This window comes from Crocuta crocuta, unplaced genomic scaffold (genome assembly GCF_008692635.1).
Source record: "Crocuta crocuta isolate KB4526 unplaced genomic scaffold, BGI_CrCroc_1.0 scaffold457, whole genome shotgun sequence".
Taxonomy (NCBI): Eukaryota; Metazoa; Chordata; class Mammalia; order Carnivora; family Hyaenidae; genus Crocuta; species Crocuta crocuta.
This window is the reverse complement of record NW_027531318.1, coordinates 6,046,338-6,069,048: the sequence shown is the minus strand read 5'-3', so window position 1 is coordinate 6,069,048 and position 22,711 is coordinate 6,046,338. Positions and strand designations below refer to the sequence as shown.

Here is a 22,711-nt window from a genome sequence, read left to right as displayed (position 1 = left end):
TGGTCCTTCTCTCATTAGTGAACCAATCTGGGGCATTTGGGCTTTTATTGAGTCAGGCTGGGTGTTTGCCAATGATTGAGTAGCACTGAACTGCTCAGTGCTTTCTCTGTGTTGTCCCTTGAGAAGCTTTTGTTGGTGGGCAGGTCTTGTAGTCAGACCTGATGTCTACCCCCAAGCCCATTGCTAGAGCAAAAGTTGGACTGATTTGTGTGGTTATCTTCTCCTCTCCCCCCCGGTAGGAGTCACTTTGGAGTGGTACTGGCCCCTATTAAGGCTGCTTGCACACTGCCAGGCTTGTGGCATTGCTTTGAATGGGTTCCAGCCAAGGGCAGGTTTACAGGAGAATGCAGGAGTGCGATGTGCTGTGCCAGCAAGGTGAGCACTGGTGCATTGTGAGACTGGATGTGTAGCCACCTGGCAAACTGCTGAGGCAGACAGGGTTGGAAGGGGCAGATTTGCAGAAACATGTCGGGGTGGGCTGCACTGTTGGCTAGCTAAGTGGAAGGTGTTCCATGTATCTAGGCCGGGGGTGGGTAGGGGAGGAAAATGGCACCCACCAGCTCTTTTGTTCTTGAAGAAGTCTCCCAAAGATCCTTGCCCCTCTAGCACACACTCTAACATTAGTAAATGAATCTCCTTCCCATATACCCCGGGTGCTTTTCAAACTGCTACTTCTAATGCTGTATCTTAGTGAAGCTGTTTGTCGTGCTGTCTCTTCAAGGACAGGGACTCTGACTTCCCAGCTTTCCAGGAGCTGAGCCCTCTGAGTTTTAAAGTTCCAGGTGTTAAGCCCCACTGATTATTAGGCACCTCTGGTTTTCAAATGCAAATGTTATGGGGATTCATTTCCCCATGTGGGTCCCCTGTGCCTGAGGTGCCTGATGTGGCATTGCTCCTCTCCCCTTCCTGAAACTGCAGCATCCCTCCTGTCCTGCAGGCGGTCTCATAGGACTGTTTAGCTCCTCACCACATCTCCACCCTTCCTACCCTCTAAGGTGTGCCCTCTTTACATTTAGCTGTGGAGGATCTATTCTGCCAATCTTTAGTTGCTTTCTGGGTTATTTACATGGGTGTGGGTGTTATCTAGTTGTATTTGTGGGAGGAGGTGAGCTTAGAATCCTCCTAGTCTGCTATCTTCCCCGGAAGTCCCCTCAGCTGTTATTTCTTTAAATAGACTCTCTGCCCACCTCCTCTCTCTTCTCCTTCTGGAATCCATATTATTATTATATTTGTCTTTCTGATGTAATCCCTTAGCTTTTGTAGGCTTCCTTCACTCTTAAAATCTTAGTTCCTTTTTTTCCCCTTCTATTTGTGTTATTTCAAAATTCCTATTCTCCAAGTCATTTATTCTTTCTTCCTTCTGGTCTGCCCTGCTACAGGCACTCTGTATTGTGTTCTTCACCTCACTCATGGAATTCTTCAGCTCCAGAATTGCTATTTAGTTCTTTTAATTTCACTATCTTTTTTTAAGAAATCACTTTGTTAATATACTTTTTTTCTGATTTCATAGAATTATTTTTCTGAGTTTTCTTATAGCTTCTGAGATTCTTCATAACAACCTTTAAAACTAATTAGGATTATTTAATATTTTCTTTTTTAATTTATTTTTTATTCTATTCACGTATATTTAACATACAGTGTTATAGCAGTTTCAGGTATATGATATAGTGATTCAATAATAACATGCATCACTTAGTGCTTGTCACAAGTGTACTCCTTAATCTCCATTGTTTATTTCACTCATCCCCCCCACCTACTTCCCCTTAATGTTTTCTAATAGCCACATTAAAAAGATAAGAGAAAAAAGTAAAATTAATTTTAATTATATATCCATATATATTAAACATAATTTCAGTTTTTCATTTCATTTTTATATAGCTATGCATCACATACTGTTGCAGGTGCTGGGGATATAATGGTGACAAAGCAACATGACTCCTGCTATCATAGAAATTACATATTTTTGAGGGGAAGACAGATATTAATTGAAGGTTTATAACAGAAAAAAGTCCAAATATCTAAGTGGGAGTGTTTGTTTGCTTGAGAATTATCATTTTCTTTTTGTGACGCCATATTACGTTGACTTTTCATAGTCTTTGTAGTTATGTGCTTATGCTTCTGCATTTGAAGTCACAGACACCTTTAACTCCTGTTCTAAAGTAGATGGAGTGTTATGTTCTATGGTGGTGTTATTATCTGAGGATATTTTTTTCTTTCTTTCTCTCAGTCTTCATGAAAGTGTCCCTGCTTCATTTTTCTTGTTGCCTCTTGTGGATGAATTTTTAAGCTTTTATGTCTACTCTGGTTCTTTTAATTCTACCTTGCTAAATATTGGAAACCTGTCTTCTTTTCCATCAGGTGGCAGTATAGTTCAAGTTTGTAGTCTGCCCCTTGTCCACCAACCTTGGCCTATTTTCTTAGCCAGCTCCCTATTTACTAGAACTTGTTCTCCCAGGCACATTCCTGATCATTCATAAAAAGGTGGTAGCAGAGTTGGGGGAAGTGTGGGCTTAGCACTTCATATATTGGGGCACCCCTGGACTAGTAGGGAGATCTTCAAGAGTGGTATTCCCAGAGGCTTATGGGTGGACTTTTCTGCTGAGTACAGTCTAACCCTTTGAAAATCATATCTGCCTCTTTCCCAATATGCACCCTCTCCCTGCTGTAGAGCTCCTACCTTACTACTGTGGGTGTTGATGTGGAGAAATGAGTGTCTTCAGCTGAGTCCCATTCAACTGTATAGTCTGGCTGTCACTCACCACTTTTCTATTTCCCTGTGGGAGAGGTTGCCTCCTGATAAATCAGTCCATGTCAGTGTTTCCTTGGGAGAGGGGTGGCACTGAGAATGTTTCTCTTACTATCTCTACTGTGACATATTTGTATCTTTTTTTTTCTTTTTCATTGGTGTCATAGAGTCTCTGTTTGGGAAGGCTGGACTTCTCCAGACTCTCTCATGCATAAGTGCCTATCCGGGACAGCACTCACCGGCCTTTTGTCCTGACTGCAATGAGAGGGGTCTATGCAGTTTCACTGGCTCCATGGTTCTGCAGCCCATACAGAGGTTTGTCTGCATCACATAGGCTGAGCTACACTCAGGGGCAGGATTCCTAAAGAGGCTCTTGGAGTAAAGTACTGGCTCCAAAAATACCCAAAAAGGTACTTTGATAGTATATGGATGTTGAATTCTGTAATTAAAAAGGGTGATAAAAAGAAGAAACATCTTATCCCACCATGTTGCTGACATTACTCCTTATACTATAACAGTATCTTTTGAAAAGCAGAGGTTTTTAATTTTGATGAAGTCCAATTTATATATATATTTCTTTTATGGATCATGCTTTTGAAATCATAGGTAGGTAGTCTTTGCCTAATCCAAGGAAACAGATTTTTCTCATTTGTTTCTTTTAGATGTTTTGTTATTTTACATTTTAAATTTAGTTTATGTTTCATTTTGACTTCATTTTTATATATGGTATAGAGTATGGATTGAAATTCATTGTTTTGCATACAGATATCCATCAAACTGACTTTGTGCCTTTGTCAAAAATTGGTTGTCATGAGTGACATTACTCCTGATCAACCAGCTCCATCCCTTTCCTGAAATAGTGATTAGGCTAGGGAAAATTTTCAGGATCAGGTTTTCTGGAAGTTTGCTATCTAACAAAAACTGTATACACTGTACTAAAGGATGCATAATAAAGAAGGAAACTGACTAATTTCAGGAGGAGAGCTCCGTGGCATTTACCATTCCTTAGTCTTCAGTTTGGCAGTGGCTATGGAAACAGCAGTCTGCCCCAGTGTATCTTCCTGGTTTGGAGGGAGTAATATGGACCCTATTCTCCAAGAGTTGTGATATGTGTTTTGAATTGTTTGGTAACTCCCTGAAGAATCATCTCAAGGGCTTGGCTTTTATTCATTTTCCTCAGAACTTTGTCAGAGTCAAAGCAGAGTCTTAGGAAGTATTTGTCAAAACATTTAATGACAAATATACTAGCTACAACTGGCAAGAGATAACAGTCAGGGAAGATAGTAGATACACTGAAAAATCCTGGGGGAAAGACTGGAGAAAGGAATATGTAAGGATGTAAGGGCTTTGAAAAGCTGTCACGTATACAGGAAATCTAAAAAGCCACACACATACACAACATTGGAGCTTGCTTATAAAAGACCTGAACACATCCTCAATTTTCATCTTTGGCTGACCTTTAGGCTCCATAGAAGCAGGAAATGAAGAGGTGTATACAGCTTGGCTAAAAATTGAAGGAGTGTACAAATAGAGCCATCTCTCAAGCAAAGATTGGGAGATGATGAGGATGAAGATAATGGTTGCTGGCTCAAGTCATTTAACAGAGGTCTCTGGTAAGTTGCTAGCTGACCAATAAGCTTATATAACAGATACTAAAGTGGCCACTAATGACAAAGAATATAGTGTTTACAAAATTAGTTGTTACAAAAGTCACTAAACAAGCAACTAAAACGCTTCAAATAACAGGAACACCAAATCCTGAGGAGGGAGAAGGATCTGATTTCCCGTTACCATGTTATAATGTTCAAAATGTCCATGTTCAAAAAATTATGAGGCATGCAAAGAAACAAAATATCACCCATTATTAGGAAGAAAAGAAATTAACAACAACTGTCCTCAGGGAAGCAGACATTGTACTTAACACTTTAAATCATCTTATATATGCTGAAAGAGATAAAGGAACTTATAGACAAAGAAGGAAACCAGGAGAAGTGTCTTACCAAGTAGAGAATATCAATGAGATAAAAAACATAAATAGGAATCAAATAATTTTGGAGCTAAAAAATTATAACAATTAAAATATTCTCCAGAGAGGCATAATAATATATTTGATCAGACAGAAGAAAGGATCAGTGACCTTGAAGATGGGCCAATTGAGATTATTCAGTCTGGAAAGCAGAAGAAAAAAAATGAAGAAAAGGAGACAGAACCTGACTGACTTGTGGAAACTTCCCATGCTTGCCAACCTACACATAATGGAATCCAAAAAGGAGAGAAAGGGGCAGAAAGAATATGTGAAGAAATAATGGCTGAAAATTTCCCAAAATTTGTGGAAGCTATGAATCTACACATCCAAGAAGCTCGACAAACTCTGGGTGGGATAAACTCATATTCACACCAAGCAAGATGCATTATAATTAAACCATCAAATCCCAAGAGACTATGGAAAACACCAAGAAAAAAGTGATCTATTGTGTACATGGGATCCTCAATCAGATTAGCAGCTAATTTTCTTTATCAGAAACCATGGAGATCCAGAGGTGGTGGATGATTAATTTTAAGTGTTGAAAGAAAAAAATCCTGATTTTATTATATATGATTTGAGAAAAATGCATAAAATAGTAATTATAAATCTGTGACATGGGCACACAATGTTTAAAGATATAATTTGTGACAATTACAAGAGTAGGGGACAAAGCTAGATAAAAGTAGAGATTTTGTATATATTGAAACTAAACTGGAATTAATTCAAACTAGATTTTTCCATTTTTCAGTTGTTGATTTTACACTCTAGGATAACCACTAAGAAAATAACTAAAAGGTATACAGAAACATAAGTAAGAATATAATGAAAATTGTATCCTGGAACATATAAACACTAAAGAAGGCGGTAATGGAAGAACTGGAAGAAAAAAAAAAAAAGATAGAACATATTTAAAAAACCTGCACAAATGCCAAAATGGCAGAAGTAAATACTTTGTCAATAATTATTGTAAATGAACATTAAAAGACAGAGATGGCAGAATGGATTAAGAAACAAGATCTAATTATATACTGTCTATATTCCACCATCCTAAATACTCTATACTGTAAACTGTAATGCTTTGATTCATGAAGTCTTCTTATTTCTGCCTGGCTTCCCCTTCCTAGAACTTTAGTTGGTAACTCTCAAGGCAGTAAGCTGGGAAAAATTTAGGGGTCGTTTCATTTCTTTCAGGCCTCACTTCTTTTTGCCTTTAAGTCCAAAGTCATAAAGACAGGTTTTTCTGTTGTTGGTTTTGTTTTTCCCCCTAGAGTTCATCTGGTATTTTAGTTATTTTAAGTGGGAGTACAAGTCTAATCCCTGCTACTCCATCTTGGCTGGAAGCAGATGCCGTTATTAATTAAATTTTATTCATTTATAAAAGTCACAAAATAGGTTAAGGTTATAATTTTTCACCCGTTAAATTTGGATTTTATTAGTAAACTTTATTTTTTACCAATTACCATATAAGCTGAACTAATATTGATAATCTTATAATTGTTCAAGATAGAAGTATTTCTTTGGCCTTTAAAAATTATTTGAATGATGAGAAATATGTTAATTGAAAAGGCATTCCAGTTTTTTTTTTAGTATAGTATAAAATAACAGTGCTTTGACTGATCTCAATGAATAAAGTAATCTTTTCTCTTTTTCTATTTAAGAGTAAGAGGAAAAAATTAATTTTGAATGTCTTGATGAGTATTCACTGCCAGTAGGCTATTTTTCGTGTCTCAAGAAAATACCCACTGGGTGTACCAGGTCATTGTGAACTTATAACATATTAACTACAGCAGTTACAATGGAAAGGGAAGAAGGGTTCATCAGGAATCTAATTACTGACCTGGATACAGAACAGTTGGAAATGTGGTTCTAAGTTTACTTTTAAAAATAAGATGCTTTGATCTAAAAACATTCATTTAGGTAGCAGGAGACTCCCAAATTTGGGCATTATATATATATTTTTAGGTTTAATAAAAATAATTTTGTGCATCTATGTCTATGCTTGATCTTTTTCTCTGAAAGTTACTCTTGATTAGAATACTCTACTCATTTAAATATAAGGAGGCTTTAGCCTTCAGTGATGGAAAAGTAGAAATTTGACGGCCCATTAACATTTATATGAAAAAAGAATACAAGAACAATAGTGTATATTGTTTTAATTTTGCCTGTGTAAGTTGCTCTAGATGTGATACCAGGAAAAATAATGCTTCATACATCATAAAGTAATAATATTAGGTTCTGTATCAATAAGCCATAATACATTTTTGACATAATATTTATTAATATCTATATCCTGGAATAAATATTAACCTATAAAGAGTTTATGGTTGTGATTAAGAAAAAATTTACATAATTAGTCTTGGATAGGAAAGCTTTAGAAATGGATTTAATAGAATATTTGCTAATAAGAATTGTAATGTAGTATATCGCTACAAAATGATTATTTTGTGCTTTTTGACAGCTTACCTTTGTGGCAGAGAGTAAGGCTGGATATTGGTCAATGGGTCAGAATCCATGTCAGTATGGATAAATTAAAGCTGTTATCCTAATTTTTATTGGGTGGTTTTACTTGTTTAAAAAAGTTTTCTTTAATGTTTTCTTTATTTCTGAGAGAAAGAGAGAGACATCGTGAGCAGGGGAGAGTCAGAGAGAGGAGATACAGAATCCAAAACAGGATCCAGGCTCTGAGCTAGCTGTCAGCACAGAGACCAATGCGGGGCTCGATCCCATGAACCATGAGATCATGACCTGAGCCAAAGTTGGACGCTTAACCAACTGAGCCACCCAGACGCCCCTATTGGGTGGTTTTAGAATGGTGTATGGATGGATGCGTAAATGAATTCTGAGCCAAATCAGACATATAACAGAAGAACGGCAGATTGCTTCATTTAAGAGTATCCTAGTACATCTCTTCCCCCAGCCGTGATACTCTTCTGTCTTACCTTTATTCCTCCTAACTAGGAGAAAAGAGAATTAATTATACTTAAAAGAATACATATTCTTCTGAGCAGAGAAGGCCAGTCAGTTACAGAATGCATAAATGCATATGGAGGGTAATTGAGTAGTGTCATATTACAAAAGTTATTAAACATGACCAAAACAAAAGCAAACTTTTGATAATAAGAAAAAAATGTTCTGTATAAAACTAATTACTTCTGTCTTTCTCTACCATTAAAGCAGGCTGTGCTGCTTCTGTGGACTATAAATTTTATTCTTAAAAGGTCTGATATTCTCTGAAAATGTAATGGCAAAATTAGAGCCTATTAGGCTCCCACGTAATAGCTTCACAGAGATTTCTGGAAGTTCATTAAAATAATAATTATTCTCATATATACCCAAATGGCTTAAAAGCAATATAGAACTGTGTCAGAATGTGCATTCTAAGTCACTGGTTACTGTGTGGAGGAAATGTAGGTGACACCTTATTTGGGAGTTAGGGGGAGATGGCTTCTATCTCTTCCAGGTGCTATTGCCTTAATGTACTCTGAGATTGTAGGATCCTGTTATATTGTAAAAACATACATTACAAAATACCATAAAATGATAAACTAGTACCTATATAACCTCTCTGTCCTTTATCTCTGTTTTTGTCTCTTTTAATTCATACTCAAACTATTTTTATTTTTTAGTCAAGTGATTTTTCTTCAAGTCCAAATTAAAAATGGAAAGGTGGCCTAATTTATTTACCTGCATATATATTTAGAACTTGATTCCTTTATTTTTCTCATCCTCCACCTCCAATACATAGCATCCTGTGGGCTGCTCTGCAGAGGAGAGCCTAGAATGTGTGTGCTTCTCATTGTCCCTACTGCATATGCCCTAGCTCAAGCTGCCATCATCTCCTTTTATTTCTTAATGTTTATTCATTTCTGAGAGAGAGAGAGAGAGCATGAGCCAGGGAGGGGCAGAGAGAAGGGGACAGAAGATCTGAAACAGGCTCTGAACTGACAGCAGCCAGCCTGATGTAGGGCTCAAACTCACAAACTATCACATCATGACCTGAGCTGAAGTCAGATGCTCAACTGACTGAGCCACCCAAGTGCACCACTGTCATCATCTTCTCACTCCTCTCCTCACTTCCAAAATTGATTTCCTCCTTTGTGCTTACTTCAATAGTTTGTTAGTATATTAGCCTGCTAGGACTGCTATAACAAAATACCACAGCCCAGGAAGCTTCAACAACAAAAATTTAATTTCTCATAGTTCTTCAGTCCAAGATCAAGATGGCATCATCTTGATGAGACCACTCTTCTTGGCTTGTAGATGGCTGCCTTCTCATTGTATCCTCACATTGTGGAGAGAGAGAGAGAGAGAGAGAGAGAGAGAGAGAGAGAGAGACCTAGTGTTTTTCTCTCTTCTTATAAGGGCAACAGTTCTATCAGATTAGGCTCTACCCTCATGACCTCATTTAATTTAATACTAATTATGTTCCTAAAGGCTCTATCTCCAAATACAGCCACCTCGACGGTTAGGGCTTCAATATGAATTTGGGGATAGGGAGGGCACAATTTAGTCCATAGCAATTAGAAGAATCTTTGAAAAGTTAAAATCAGATCAGCCTGTTTAAAATTCTCCAATGGTGGGTCACATGGGTGGCTCAGTTGGTTGATCAACCAACTCTTGATTTCAGCTCAGGTCATGGTATTGAGCCCTGTGTAGGCTTTACCCTGAGCATGGAGCCTGCTTAAGATTCTCTCTCTCCCTCTGCCCCTCTCCCCCAACTCATGCTCTCTTGTGAGCATGTGTCATGTGTGCGCAAGCAAAAGAAAAGAATAAAAACATACTCCCCCCTCCCCGCAAAGGCTTCTCATCACTCTGAAGATAAAATCCAAACTCCTTACCTTGACTTTCAAAATTCTATGTAATCAGGTCCTTGTGTACCCATCTTACCCAGGGCCACATAACACAACTCCAGGAGCCTTGGTTCCCACACAACAGAATCATTTATGCAGAGACCCTCATCTGTGCTACTTTCAGTACATCTTGATGCATCATCAGCCATCCTCCCTGTTTGGTCACCTGCAGAGCCACACGGACCCTGCTCACCCAGAGTTAGGTTCATATGTGCAGCCAGATGATGCCACCCACACATCCTAAGAAGGTATAACAAGGTTTATTATTTACCTGAGATCTTCGAGGGGAGCAGGGCAGGCCCCCCAAGGAGGTCTACAGTGGATTTCAAGAGCAAGGAAAGGAGTGGGGCGCCTGGGTGGCTTAGTCGGTTAAGCGTCCGACTTTCGCTTAGGTCATGATCTCGCGGTTCGTGGGTTCGAGCCCCACGTCGGGCTCTGTGCTGACTGCCAGCTCAGAGGCTGTTTCAGAGTCTGTGACTCCCTCTCTCTCTGACCGTCCCCTGCTCACGCTGTCTCTCTCTCTCTCTCCTAGAAATAAATAAAACATTTAAAAAATTAAAAAAAGAGCAAGGAAAGAAGATTGTGGATTGGGGGGTAGGGCTGCAGTGACTAGGAAAGGGGCTTGCCTTGTTTGAATCTCCTGCCAGCATTAAAGGAGGAAGTGCCCAGCTTTCCTCATCAGCTTGTCCAAATATGGAACCCAAAGTGAAGAAGGGGGCATGAGGCTTAACAGCTCTTGGCAATCAAACATCAAAAATCCGTCAGAATTATACTCCTCTAGCTTTTTGTTCTTCAAGGGGTCTTGACTCTTTTTGGCCCTTTGCTCTTGCTTGTAATTTTAAGGATCATTTCAGATCCCATAAAAAGCCCTGTAAGGATTTTTATCAGACTTGCAATGAATCTATATATAAGTTGGGAGAACCACTGACATCTTTAGGATATTGTGCCTTTGCATCTAAAAACAAAGTGTTATCTATTTAAGTGTTCTTTAATATTTTAGTAAACATAAGTAATTTTCTCTGTTGGAGGTTTTTGTAATATTTAATCATTTACAGGTTACATTTTTTGTTGCTTTTGTAAAATTGTTTTATATGAAATTTTATTCCCAATTGAATCATACCTTATCAAGTAAGATAATGATCAGGTTAAGGAAGTTCTCTTGTATTCCTAGTTTGCCAAGAATTTTTATCAAGGGTAGGTATGAACTTACCAAAATTGTTTTCTTAAGTTTATTTATTTTGAGAGAGAGAGAGAGAATGAGGGGGGATGGGAAGAGAGAGAGGGAGAGAGAGAATCCCAAGCAGTCTCTGTGGTGACAGCACAGAGGCAGGGGAGCCCCAATGTGAGGCTCAGTCTCAGGAACTGTGAGATCATGACCTGAGCCAAGATCAAGAGTTGGATGCTTAACCGACTGAGCCACCCAGGTGCCCCTCAAAACAGTGTTTTTTTGCCCATTAGTTTGCCTTGTACTTTATTGTTGAAAGCCAGATGTGATGTACTGAGTGAAATGAACTCTAGTAAATAGTCTTTTAACAGAGTAGTGAAAAAGTATTGGAGGAGGGAAAATGTTTAAGAGTCCTATGATTATGTCTCAATCTTTTAGTAAGCCTGTGTGCCTGGACTGTGAACTTCACAAGTGTTTCTCAGATTTCCCTTCCCACTTTAGATGAGACAGGATGGCTTGAGAAAGCTAGAGTTGTGCACTTCACATCTTTGTGTGGAATGCTATAGGAGGACTCAACCTGGATATTCCTCTTGTCTCACCTAAAAGGTTAGAACCAGGTGGAATTGGGTATTTTCCTTCCCTCAGGTTGGTTAGGTTCAGATAAAATCCCCAACAGGTTTCTTTTGAGGGCAGGGCTTATTATGAAAAATGGAATGCTCTGATATATTTGAAAATGATTACTTTTCCCTTCTCCTTGCCAGAAACAGGAGGGTTTTTTCCTTCGATAATCCGTATAAGAACCTGGTAGGGGCTCCTGGAGGTAAAAAATCACCAGGGTATAGGAGGCTTCTTCAATGACTAGAACTCTATGGAGTTTTAAATTCTCAGTCTTGTCCACACTGATCCTCCAGCAATTCATCAATTATAGTTTCGATTTTTTTCTACCCTGGTACTGGTTCTTGTGGATGTTTCTGCTCCAGTAAGTTATAATTTATATATTCACCTGCCTTTCTCTCCAGTTTTGGGTGGGGGGCAGAAGTTTGGTGTGTGCTTACTTTTCAGACAGATCTAAGAAGAGTTGTTGATTTCTTTAAGTTTATTTATTTTGACAGAGAGAGCGCACGCACATGATGGGGGGTGGGGAGGGCAGAGAATGAGGGAGAGAGTGAGAATCCCAAGCAGGGCTTGAAGTCATGAACTGTGAAATCATGACCTGAGTGGGTATCAAGGGTTGGACGCTTAACCAACTGAGCCACCCAAGTGCTCGGAAGAGTTGTTGATTTTTTTAGTTTCTTTATCTTTTTACTTGTCAGTAGATTGAGGCAATGACTTCCAAGTTCCTTATATGACAGACTATAAAACAGAAGCTGTTTATGTATTTTGATGCCACTTCTTAGTTTGCTTAAACTTTAGAATTATACAAAATTTACTCTTATGTAGTGACTCTTTTGTCCCTAATAATGCTTTCTGTTCTAGTGAATTTTGTCCAAAGTTATTATAGCCACCTGAGGTTTGTTTGTTTCTTTCTTTCTTCTTTCCTTCCTTCTTTTCTTCCTCCCTCCCTTCCTTCCTTCCTCCCTCCCTCCTTCTCTCTCTCTCTCTTTTTCTTTCTTTCTTTCTTTCTTTCTTTCTTTCTTTCTTTCTTTCTTTCTTTCTTTCTTTCTTTCTTTCTCTTTCTTTCTTTCTTTCTTTCTTTCTTTCTTTCTTTCTTATTATGTTTTGAATGGTATTATACTGGTATATAATTTTCCATTCTTTTATTTTCAATATTCCTGTGTCTCTGTATTTTAAGTATGTTACCTGTAGACAGCTGTGTTTTTTCCAATCCTGTTATCTGTTTATTAACTAATGACTTTAGTCCATAGACATTTATTGTGATTATTTGTATATTTAAATTTGTTTATCTTATTTTATTTTTGTATTTCTTCTGCACTTTCTACTTTTCCCCTTTAAAAGTTAAGTATTCTTTATTTTTAAATTTAATTTGCTTTTATGTACTCTGGAACTTATACACTATTTTTATTCTTTTCGGGTTAATTTTACAATTTTACCACATATATTTAATTTGCCAAAGTCTAAACTCTCCCAACCACACAAAACACTTTAACTTTGTTTATTCTCTACAACTTGTATATTCTTGTTACATAGTATGTTAAGTCTGATTGTTATTTAACCCTGCAAATTAAACCTTTATTGTTTTATATAGGTGGTATTTATCTATAAAAAAAGTTTGCTATTTTACTTATTCTACATTTCTGCTTGTATTTCAGAAATGCTATAATAGTCCATCTTTCATAGTATATAGATGACTTGGTAGAATTCAGTGAGTGTTTGACTATCTGAAAGTATCTTTATTTTACCTTAATCCTGAAAAGATCAGTTTTGCTTAATTCTAGAGCATTATGTTTATGTTCTCTCAGCATTTTGAAGACATTCCATGGTATGCCAGTATCTGGTGTTACTGCTGAAAGTTTGTTTTAAGTCATATTGCCATTCCTTTCTGATTGATTTATTTTCCCTTATAGTTCCTGTCTTTCCATTTGTTTTAGATGTTCTGTAGCCCATTAGGACAGGTTTACCACATGAATTTTTCTTAAATTTGCTCTCTTTTGGAATAAGTTGTATTTCTCAAATCTGTGGATTCATGTGTTTTTATCAATTCTGGAAAATTCTCAACAACTTCTTGCCAAATAGTTTCTCTTTGATATCCTTGTGTGCCCTTGCCTCCTAATGAGATTAATTAAATATACAATGGACAATCTTATTTCTATCTTCCGCATATCTCTTAATTTCTGTGGCAGAACTAGCCATTTGTTTACATTTTCTAGCTTCCTTGCTATTAAGTTTGGTCTGAGTTCTGGCCAGTGAGTTTAGATAAAGCAATGTAGTAAGCCATTCCTATACATAAAAATTTCCCATATAAAAACATAAAAAAATATTGGCAAATTGAATTCAGTAATAAATAAAAAGCATAATACATTAAGTGACTATAATGCACTATGACTAAGTTGTGTTTATACCAGAAATGCAGGTTTGGTTTTACATGGAAAAATCAGAGTAAAGAAGAAAACAGATATGATCATCTCAATAGATGCAATAAACTATGTCTAACATCATACTTAAGTCAAGTCTTGAATGTTTTTCCCCAATTTATAGAAGAAATCAAGAAATTAAAATTTCCATAAAACATTATCCTGAAAGTCATATTCAGTGTAATTAGGCAAGATAATAAAAGTTTGAAAACCTGGGGAGAACCTAGTTAAAGGCATAGACTCCTGATATCCTGCAAAATTGGAGAAGAATTTTTATTAAGAACACTCTGATTTGGGTAGGTACACAGCATTGTAGGCAGAGGAAGAAGCAAGAACAATTATACATAGACATAACAATAATCAGTTTCATTTCTATACACTAACAATGAATAATCTGAAAGGAAATTAAGAAAATTCCATTTATAATAGCATCAAAAAGAATAAAATATATACGAAAATACCTAACCAAGGAAGTAAAAGTCTTGTATGCCAAAAACTATAAAATGTTGCTGAAATAAATGAAAGACACAAATAAGTGGAAAAACATCCTGTGTTCATAGAGTGGAAGACTTTTATTAAGATGTTAATACTACCCAAAGCAATTGACAGCTTGAATTCAAACCCTATCAAAATCCCAATGAATTTTTCTCTGCAGAAACTGAAAGATCTATTCTAAACTTCATAGGGAATCTCAAGTGACCCTGAATATCTAAAACATCTTGAAAAGTAACAAAATTGGAGGACTCAGCACACAACCAGTTTTCAAAATTATTGTAAAGCTACAGTAATCAAAGCAGTGGCATGAAGACAGACATACACAGCAATGGAATAGAATAGAGTCTGAAAATAAACCCTCATATCTATGGTCAATTTATTTTTGACAAGACTGCCATGGCCAGTTAATGGGGAAAGGGGGATCTTTTCAACAAATGTTGGGAAAACTGTATATCCACATGCAAAAAAAATTAAATTGAACCCTTACCCTACATAATTTACAACCATTACCTTAAAGTGAATAAAGATCTAAATGTAAGAATAAAATTATGAAACTCAGAAGAAAACATAGGAGAAAACCTTTATGACATCAGATTTGCCAGTGATTTCTTGGAAATGACAACAAAAGCATAGGCAACAAGAACAAAAAGTTAGATAGATTGGACTTCATCAACATTTTAAAAATCTTTTATGTATCTTAGGACAGTGTCAACAAAGTGAAAAGACGTCCCACAGAATGGAAAATATACTTGCAAGCCATTTATCTGATAAAGTTTAATATGCAGAACATATAAAGAACTCCTAAAACTTAACAACAACAAAACCCAGTTAAGAAATGGACAAAGCATTTGAATATACATTTCTCCCAAAGAAATTATGTAGCTTTTCAATAGGCAGATTTTAAAAATGCTCAATATCCCCTAGAGGAGAAAGTCGGAAACAACCTTCTTGACCTCAACTGCAGCAATTTCTTACTTGACACATCCCCAAAAGCAAGGGAATCAATAGCAAAAATGAACTATTGGGACCTCATCAAGATTAAAAGCTTCTGCACAGCAAGGAAACAATCCATAAAACCAATAANTTGAATGCTGAGAACAAACTGAGGGGAGATGGGGTGGGGGGGAGGGGAAGGGGAGTGATGGGCATGGAGGAGGGCACTTGTGGAGATGAGCACTGGGTATTATATGGAAACCAACTTGACAATAAACTATTAAAATAAAAAAATACTCACAATAAAAAAATGCTCAATATCACTAGTCATTAAGGAAATGCAAATCAAAACCACAATGAGATACCACCTCAAACCCATTAGGATGGCTATTATATATTTTAAAATGGAAAATAATATGTATTTCTAAGGGCATGGAGAAATTGAGTACAATCATACAAGGCTGGTGAGAATGGAAAATGGAACAGCACTGTGGAAAACAGTTTAGTGGTTCCTAAGAAAGTAAACATAGGATGATTATACCATATGATCAGCAATTCCATTCCTTGGTATATACTCAAAAGAAATGAAAATAGAGACTCAGATACATGTTTACCAATGTTTATAAAAGCATTATTCACACCATAACCAAAAGGTTGAAATAATACAGTTGTCCATGAATAGTTGAATGGACACACTAGAAGTGGTATATAAATGCAATGAAATATTATTCAGTCTTGAAAGAAATTCTGATGTATGCTACCTAGATGAACTTTGGAAGCATTATGCTAAGCAATATAGACCAGACACAAAAAGTCAAATATTGTATGATTCCAACTATAGGAGGTGCCTGAAATAGGCAAATTCATAAAGACAGAAAGAATAGAGGTACCCAAATGCTGGCTAAAATCAAAGATTGCATTACCAAGAGTTGACAAGAATGTAAAACAACTAAAACTCTCATACATTGTTGGTGTGAGTGTAAAATGATATGATATAGCCACTTTAGAAATCTGGTTGACAGTATTTACTAAGATGCTTAATCTCTGACCCAGTTTCTACTGGGTCTATTCTTCTAGGAGATAGAGTGCTGGGAAGATCATCACTCTTACCATTACAACACATCAAAAAACTCGACAAAACTTCAAGTTCACAACTTTTTTGAATTTGTTAGAGAGCTGAGCTTGAAGGGCAACCAACTAGCCCAAAATCTAAAGAGAGGCAAATGCTTGTAGGGAGAGACAAGATGTGAGCACTTGCCGATTTGAAAAAAGTGTAGCCTAACATCAGCAAGAAAGATTTAGGCAGAATTGTTAAAGAGTTGGTAGAAGCCAAGTGTGAGCTGTTGAGACAATTTGGGTGTGCAGATACAAGAGAAAATTACAGCCATTTGTATTCTTTTCTTCACAAGCCTCATCAGGTGTTCACAGAAATGATACATAAGAATTCTGAGAATGGGTTCCTCATTGTGCCTGTTAACATATTTTTCAAAAAAAAAAAAGATTTCTTAAAAGCCATTAAAGTTGATAAACCTGCAAACCATGAAAAAAATAGAAGAAACTAATTACTAATCTCAGGAATGAAAGAGGAGACAATATAATTCCATTCAGGGAATTCTACTGACAACTTTGTCCCCATAATTGTGACAATTCCTTGAGAGACACAATCTACCACATTTACTGAAGAAGAAATACATAATCTGAATATCCTATAAAAAGGTTGAATTTATAGTTAAAGCCTTCTATCAAAGAAAACCAAAGGTCTAGGTGATTTAACTGGTGAATTCTTTAAACATTTAAGAAACAGTACATTATATTCCAGAAAATAGACCACTTTCCTATTCATTATATTAGGCCAGCATTAACCTGACACCAAAACCAAAGTAATTACAGGTAAAGAAAATTACAGACCAATATCCCTAAACCAATATCATAAACAGAAATACAAAACCACTCAACGACAACAACAACAACAACAACAACAGCAACAAAATACAGCATGACCAAGTGGGATTTGTTCTGGAAATGCAAGGTTGGTGCAAGCTTTTAAAAATCAGTATAATTCATTGTATTAACATACTGAAGAAAGAAGCTAGATGATCATCTCAGTAAATGTAGAAAAAGCATTTGTCAAATTCAACATTCATTGATGATAAAAATTCTCAGTAAACCAGGAATATATTGTAATTTTCTTAACCTGATGAAGGGTATCTCATCAGGCTAATATCATACTTAATAGCCAAAGATTGAATGATTTTCCAATAAGACCTGAAATGAGGCAAGGATATCCACTTTCATCATTCACTGGAAGTTCTCACGAGTACAATGAGAGAGGAAAAGAAATAACAGCCTTACAGATTAAAAGGGCAGTAATAAGGGGGAAATGAGTGATGGGCATTGAGGAGGGCACTTGTTGGGATGAGCACTGGATGTTGTATGTAAGCCAATTTGACAATAAATTATATTCATAAAAAATAAAAATTAAAAAAATAAAAGGGCAGTAATAGAAGCCTCTATTCACAGACAATATGATTGTCTGTATGCAAAATACAAAGAAATTTACCAAAAAACCCCTGAAATAAGTGAGTTTATCAAGAATACAGGATATGAGGTTGACATATAAAAGGCAACTGTATTTCTCTGTCCTAACAATTGGAATCAAAATGTGCAGGGTATATATGTTGAAACTACAAACACTGATGAAAGAAACCAAATAAAAGATAAACAAATGGAGACATGTACCTTGTTCATGGATTGGTAGCCTCACGGTATTACAATGTCAATTCTCCCCGAATTGATTGATAGATGCAATACAATCCCAGTCAAAATCCCAAGGATTTTTTTTTAGATATTTACAAACTGACACTTCATTTGTATGGACAGACAAATGAATGGGGGTAGGTAAAACAGTTCTGAAATCTCAGAAAAAAGTTGGAGGATTCACATTACTTGATTTCAAGACTTCTATAAAACTACTATTATTAAGACCATGCTGTAATTGGTGAAAGGCAAACAGATTGATGGAACAGAATAGAGAGCCCAGTACAGACCCATCTTTGAAAAAGATGCAAAAGCAGTTAGAGAAAGGATAGTCTTTTCAATAAATGATGCTTGAAATATTGGATGTCCATATGCCGAAAAAAAAGTGCCCATAATTCACACCTCATATGAAAATTAATTCAGAATGTATCATTGACCTAAATGTAAACCATAAAAGAATAAAACTTCTGGAAGAAAGCACATAAGAAAATCTTTGTGACCTTGAGTATGGAAAAGAGTTCTTAGATGTGACAACAAAAACATGATCTGTAGGAAAATGGGGTAAACCAGACTTTATCAAAATTGAAAACTATGCTATTGAGAGGAATAAAAGACAAGCCACAGACTGGGAGAAAATATTTGCAAATTGCATATCTGACAGATAAATAGTATTCAGAATATATAAACACTCTCAAAACAACAAAAAGAAAACAACTCAAAAAACAAAGTGGCAAAAATTTGGATGGATATTTCATCAAAGAAGGTATACAGTTGCCAATTAAGATGCTCAGTATCCTTAGTCATTAGGGAAATGCAAACTTGAAAACATATTGGATATCACTACTGATTAATTAGAATGGTTTATTTTTTTAGGCTGATGTGTGGACAGTTCTTTGGTGGCTGGGCAAGTAGGGAAAGGACACCTGTGAGGAGATCAAGTGGTTGGCAGTTGACTTCCAGTGGGCACAGCTCACCACAGTTACCCAGAGATTGTCAGAGTGGAAGTGCATTGATATTGTGAATAAACTGATTGCTCAGAAACAGCTAGAAGTAGTTCACACACTTGATAGGAAGGAATATATTATTCCAGCCCAAATTAGTAAAGAAATGAGAGATGAGCTATATGTCTGAGGTGGTTGAGTAATCATCGATCTGCAACAGGTAATCAATGTGGTTCTGACTCTTGCTGAAAATAGAATTGGTGACATTGTTAAATCAGAAAAGCACCTTCAGCTAGTATTGGGACAACTGATAGATGCGAACTATTTAGATCTGTTAGAAGAGGTAAATGACAAATTGCAAGAAAGTGATCAAGTCACCATATTCCAACTGTGTAAAACTTATGATCTTCCTGAAAACTTTCTGACAGGCATTAACTCAAAGACTAGGTAGAGTTCTTAATGGCTATATTGCCCTTAATAAGAGAGGAGCAATATTTACTGAAGCTTTTATAGCTTGACATAAAGTACGCATCATGGACTGTTCAGTGCTATTACCCAGCCTACAGCAGTGAATTCTCTGATTTCAAAATATGGATGTCAAGAGCAACTACTTTGTGTTTGAGGAGCTTGTTAACAATAGATGTTTATGGGGCTCTGTGGTTGGTGGAAGACAGGATAAGGCAGTGTTCATCCCTAACAATTACATCAGAATGCATCAGGTAGAATGGCTATCTAGAATCTGATATTTTATCCAGACTTGGAATCCCACATGCTGTGACCTACATAAAGAAAAGATAGAAGACCTACACAAGTCTTGTTTTTGAAAGCAGCTGTGGTCAACTCAATGATTTACACATCACATGGAAGCATCAGTAGAGGAAGCCATCAGTCAGCTCTAGAACATGGTTGATATTGTACCCCAGTTTCCCAGTTCTTTATCAGTTGAAGATGCTGTGATGTTGCTTCAACTGGGTGATGAGAGCATTCTGCAAGCAGGTTTCAGCTATTGTCTGTAGTGACACCGTTGTAGTCAGCAGAACATTTCTTAGTACCTGCATAGAACTTTTCATGAACTGATGCACCAGAAAGCTGAAAAGGAAATGAAAAATAATCTGTTCATTTAATCACTGAAGAAGATATGAAACAAGTCTCCATTTTAGAATGCATTAACACAAGTAAACAAGATAAAAATAGATGAAGGAAAGAAAAGCAACAGAGGGCAGTGGAAGTATGAGAGGAGGTAGTGGCAATGCCAGAGAATACACAAATTTAAAAATCAAGAAGATGGGGTACCTGGGTGGCTCAGTCGGTTAAGCGTCCGACTTTGGCTCAGGTCATGATCTCACGGATTGTGTGTTTGATCCCTGCATCGGGCTCTGTGCTGACAGCTCAGAGCCTAGAGCCTGCTTCAGATTCTGTGTCTCCCCCCCCCAACCCCCACCCCTTCCCCACTCATACTCTCTCTCTCGCCTTCAAAAATAAATAAACATTAAAAATATATTTAAAAAATAAAAATCAAGAAGAAAGGAAGAAAAAATGATAGTGATGATGAGTCATTTCACACTGAGAAGATGAAACCAGAGATCTCTTTCATGTTCCAAGGTGAGATTGAAGATTAAAAAAAAAATTAACGTTTATTTTTGAGAGACGGAGAGAACATGCACGCCAGAGCAGAGGAGGGGCAGAGGGAGAAAATCCCAAGCAGATTCCTCACTATCAGCGCAGAGCCCGACATGGGGCTTGAACCCACAAACCGTGGGATCATGACCTGAGCTGAAGTTGGCCGCTCAGCCGACTGAGCCACTCAGGCGCCCTGAGGTTGAAGATTTTTAAAGAAAACATATACAAGATGCCTCTGAGGAGTTTATGTCTGACCTTGGTGAGTACTAAATAAAACCTCTTAATAAAACGTATCACGAGGTGGTATGTTCAGTGTTCATTTCTTCAATTTCTGCCTCTGGAACTGGTTGAAAGTACACAATCAGGGACTTGCAAGAAGGGGTTTCAAACATATACAATAATAATGGGCTATGTGGAAAAAGGTGAAGTTCTTTACAGAATGATACATAGGCTGCTCTTACAAAGCACCTGCTGAAGACAGTGTGTACTGATATCACTAACCTTATTTTCAGCCTCTTAACTTTGGGTTTAGTTATGGCAGTATATGGTCCTACAGCAATGACAAGTGAAATGAGAAAAAAAATTAAGTAAATTATCAGAAAAAGCCAAAATAGCTCTCACAAAACTCCGTAGCTCTCTGAATGAAAAGAGCATAGAAGACTTTCTTTGTCTGGGTTCAGCAGAAGCAGCTTGTGATATTATAGTGAACATAGGAGACACAAGAAAGGAAAGGCAGATACGGTTCCAGCATCGACAAGCACTAGCTGAACAGCTAAAAGTCACAGAATATCCTGCTCTTATTCTGCATCTCACACCAGTCCTTCTGTTCCAGAGTCCAACCCACAGCATGCTCCATGCACCTGGAAGATGTGTCCCACAGATCACTGCTCTTCTTCATAGTAAAGTTCTAGAGGATCGGCATATGCTTTTGGTAAAGGATCAACGCTCAGTTCTAAAGCGTTTAGTTAGTCAAAATAAGAAGACCAGGCAGGGAGATGGTCCCTGGAATGATGAATTAGACAAAAAACAAGAAGATATCACCAATAGTGCTCATAAAGAGTTTCAAAAACTTTCTTCATCCATTGAAGACCTTGTTCTCAAATCCAGGAAATCATCTATGACAGAGGAGTAATCATCTTAATTTACTTTTGTCATATGGTAAACATTTTCCCCCAAACTTTAATGTGAGTGGTTGCCAGGAAATATTCACTTCAGGATCCCCAGCCCCACAATCCAGTTTAAATAATAGGATTGTACTCAATGTAAATCAATGTGGGTTCTACCATGGAAGATTTCTTTTTCACATTATAATTCTAAAAATTATTTCAGGTTTATTTTTATTTTAAGATGCTGAATGAGGAATAAATTTTCTGATATCTTTCATCTTTAGAAAAGATTCATTCATTCTATTGTTAGATTTCAAGCGACATTATTATATTTATACACATATTAGGCAGAAATTTAAAATGTGGTCATGTTTTTAAAAAACATTTGGAATAAAAATGAAACTTGTGTATTTTTTATACACATATGTTCATAGTGGCTTTATTTATTTATTTAAGTAAATCCAAGTTAGTTAACATAGTGTAATGATTTCAGAAATAGAATTTAATGATTCATCACTTACATATAACAACCAGTGCTCATCTCAACAAGTATCTTCCTTAATTCCCATTAACCATTTAGCCATCCCCCCACCCAACACCACACAAGCAACCCTCAGTTTGTTCTCTGTGTTTAAAAGTCTCTTTCGGTTTTTCTCCCTCTGTTATTATCTTATTTTTGCTTCCCTTTCCCTATGTTCACCTGTTTCTTAAATTATACATATGAGTGAAATCATATGATATTTGTCTTCCTCTGACTTATTTTGCTTAGCATAATACCCTCTAGTTCCATCCACGTAATGGCAAATGGCAAGGTTTCATTCTTTTTGATCACTGATTAATATTCCATTGTATATATGTACCACATTTTCTTTATCCATTCATCAGTTGATGGACATTTGGACTCTTTCCATACTTTGGATATTGTCAACAGTACTATTATAAACATTGGAGTGCATGTGCCCTTTCAAATTAGCTCTCTTGTATCCATTGGATAAACACCTAGTAATGCAATTCTGGGTCATAAGGTAGTTTTATTTTTA

At 36.7% G+C, this 22,711-nt stretch overlaps 1 pseudogene; it reads left to right on the top strand.

Moving 5' to 3' along the window:
• The first annotated feature begins 357 nt into the window (after positions 1 to 357).
• LOC144238037 (E3 UFM1-protein ligase 1-like) lies at positions 358 to 21,697 on the top strand (annotated as a pseudogene).
• The last annotated feature ends 1,014 nt before the right edge of the window (positions 21,698 to 22,711 follow it).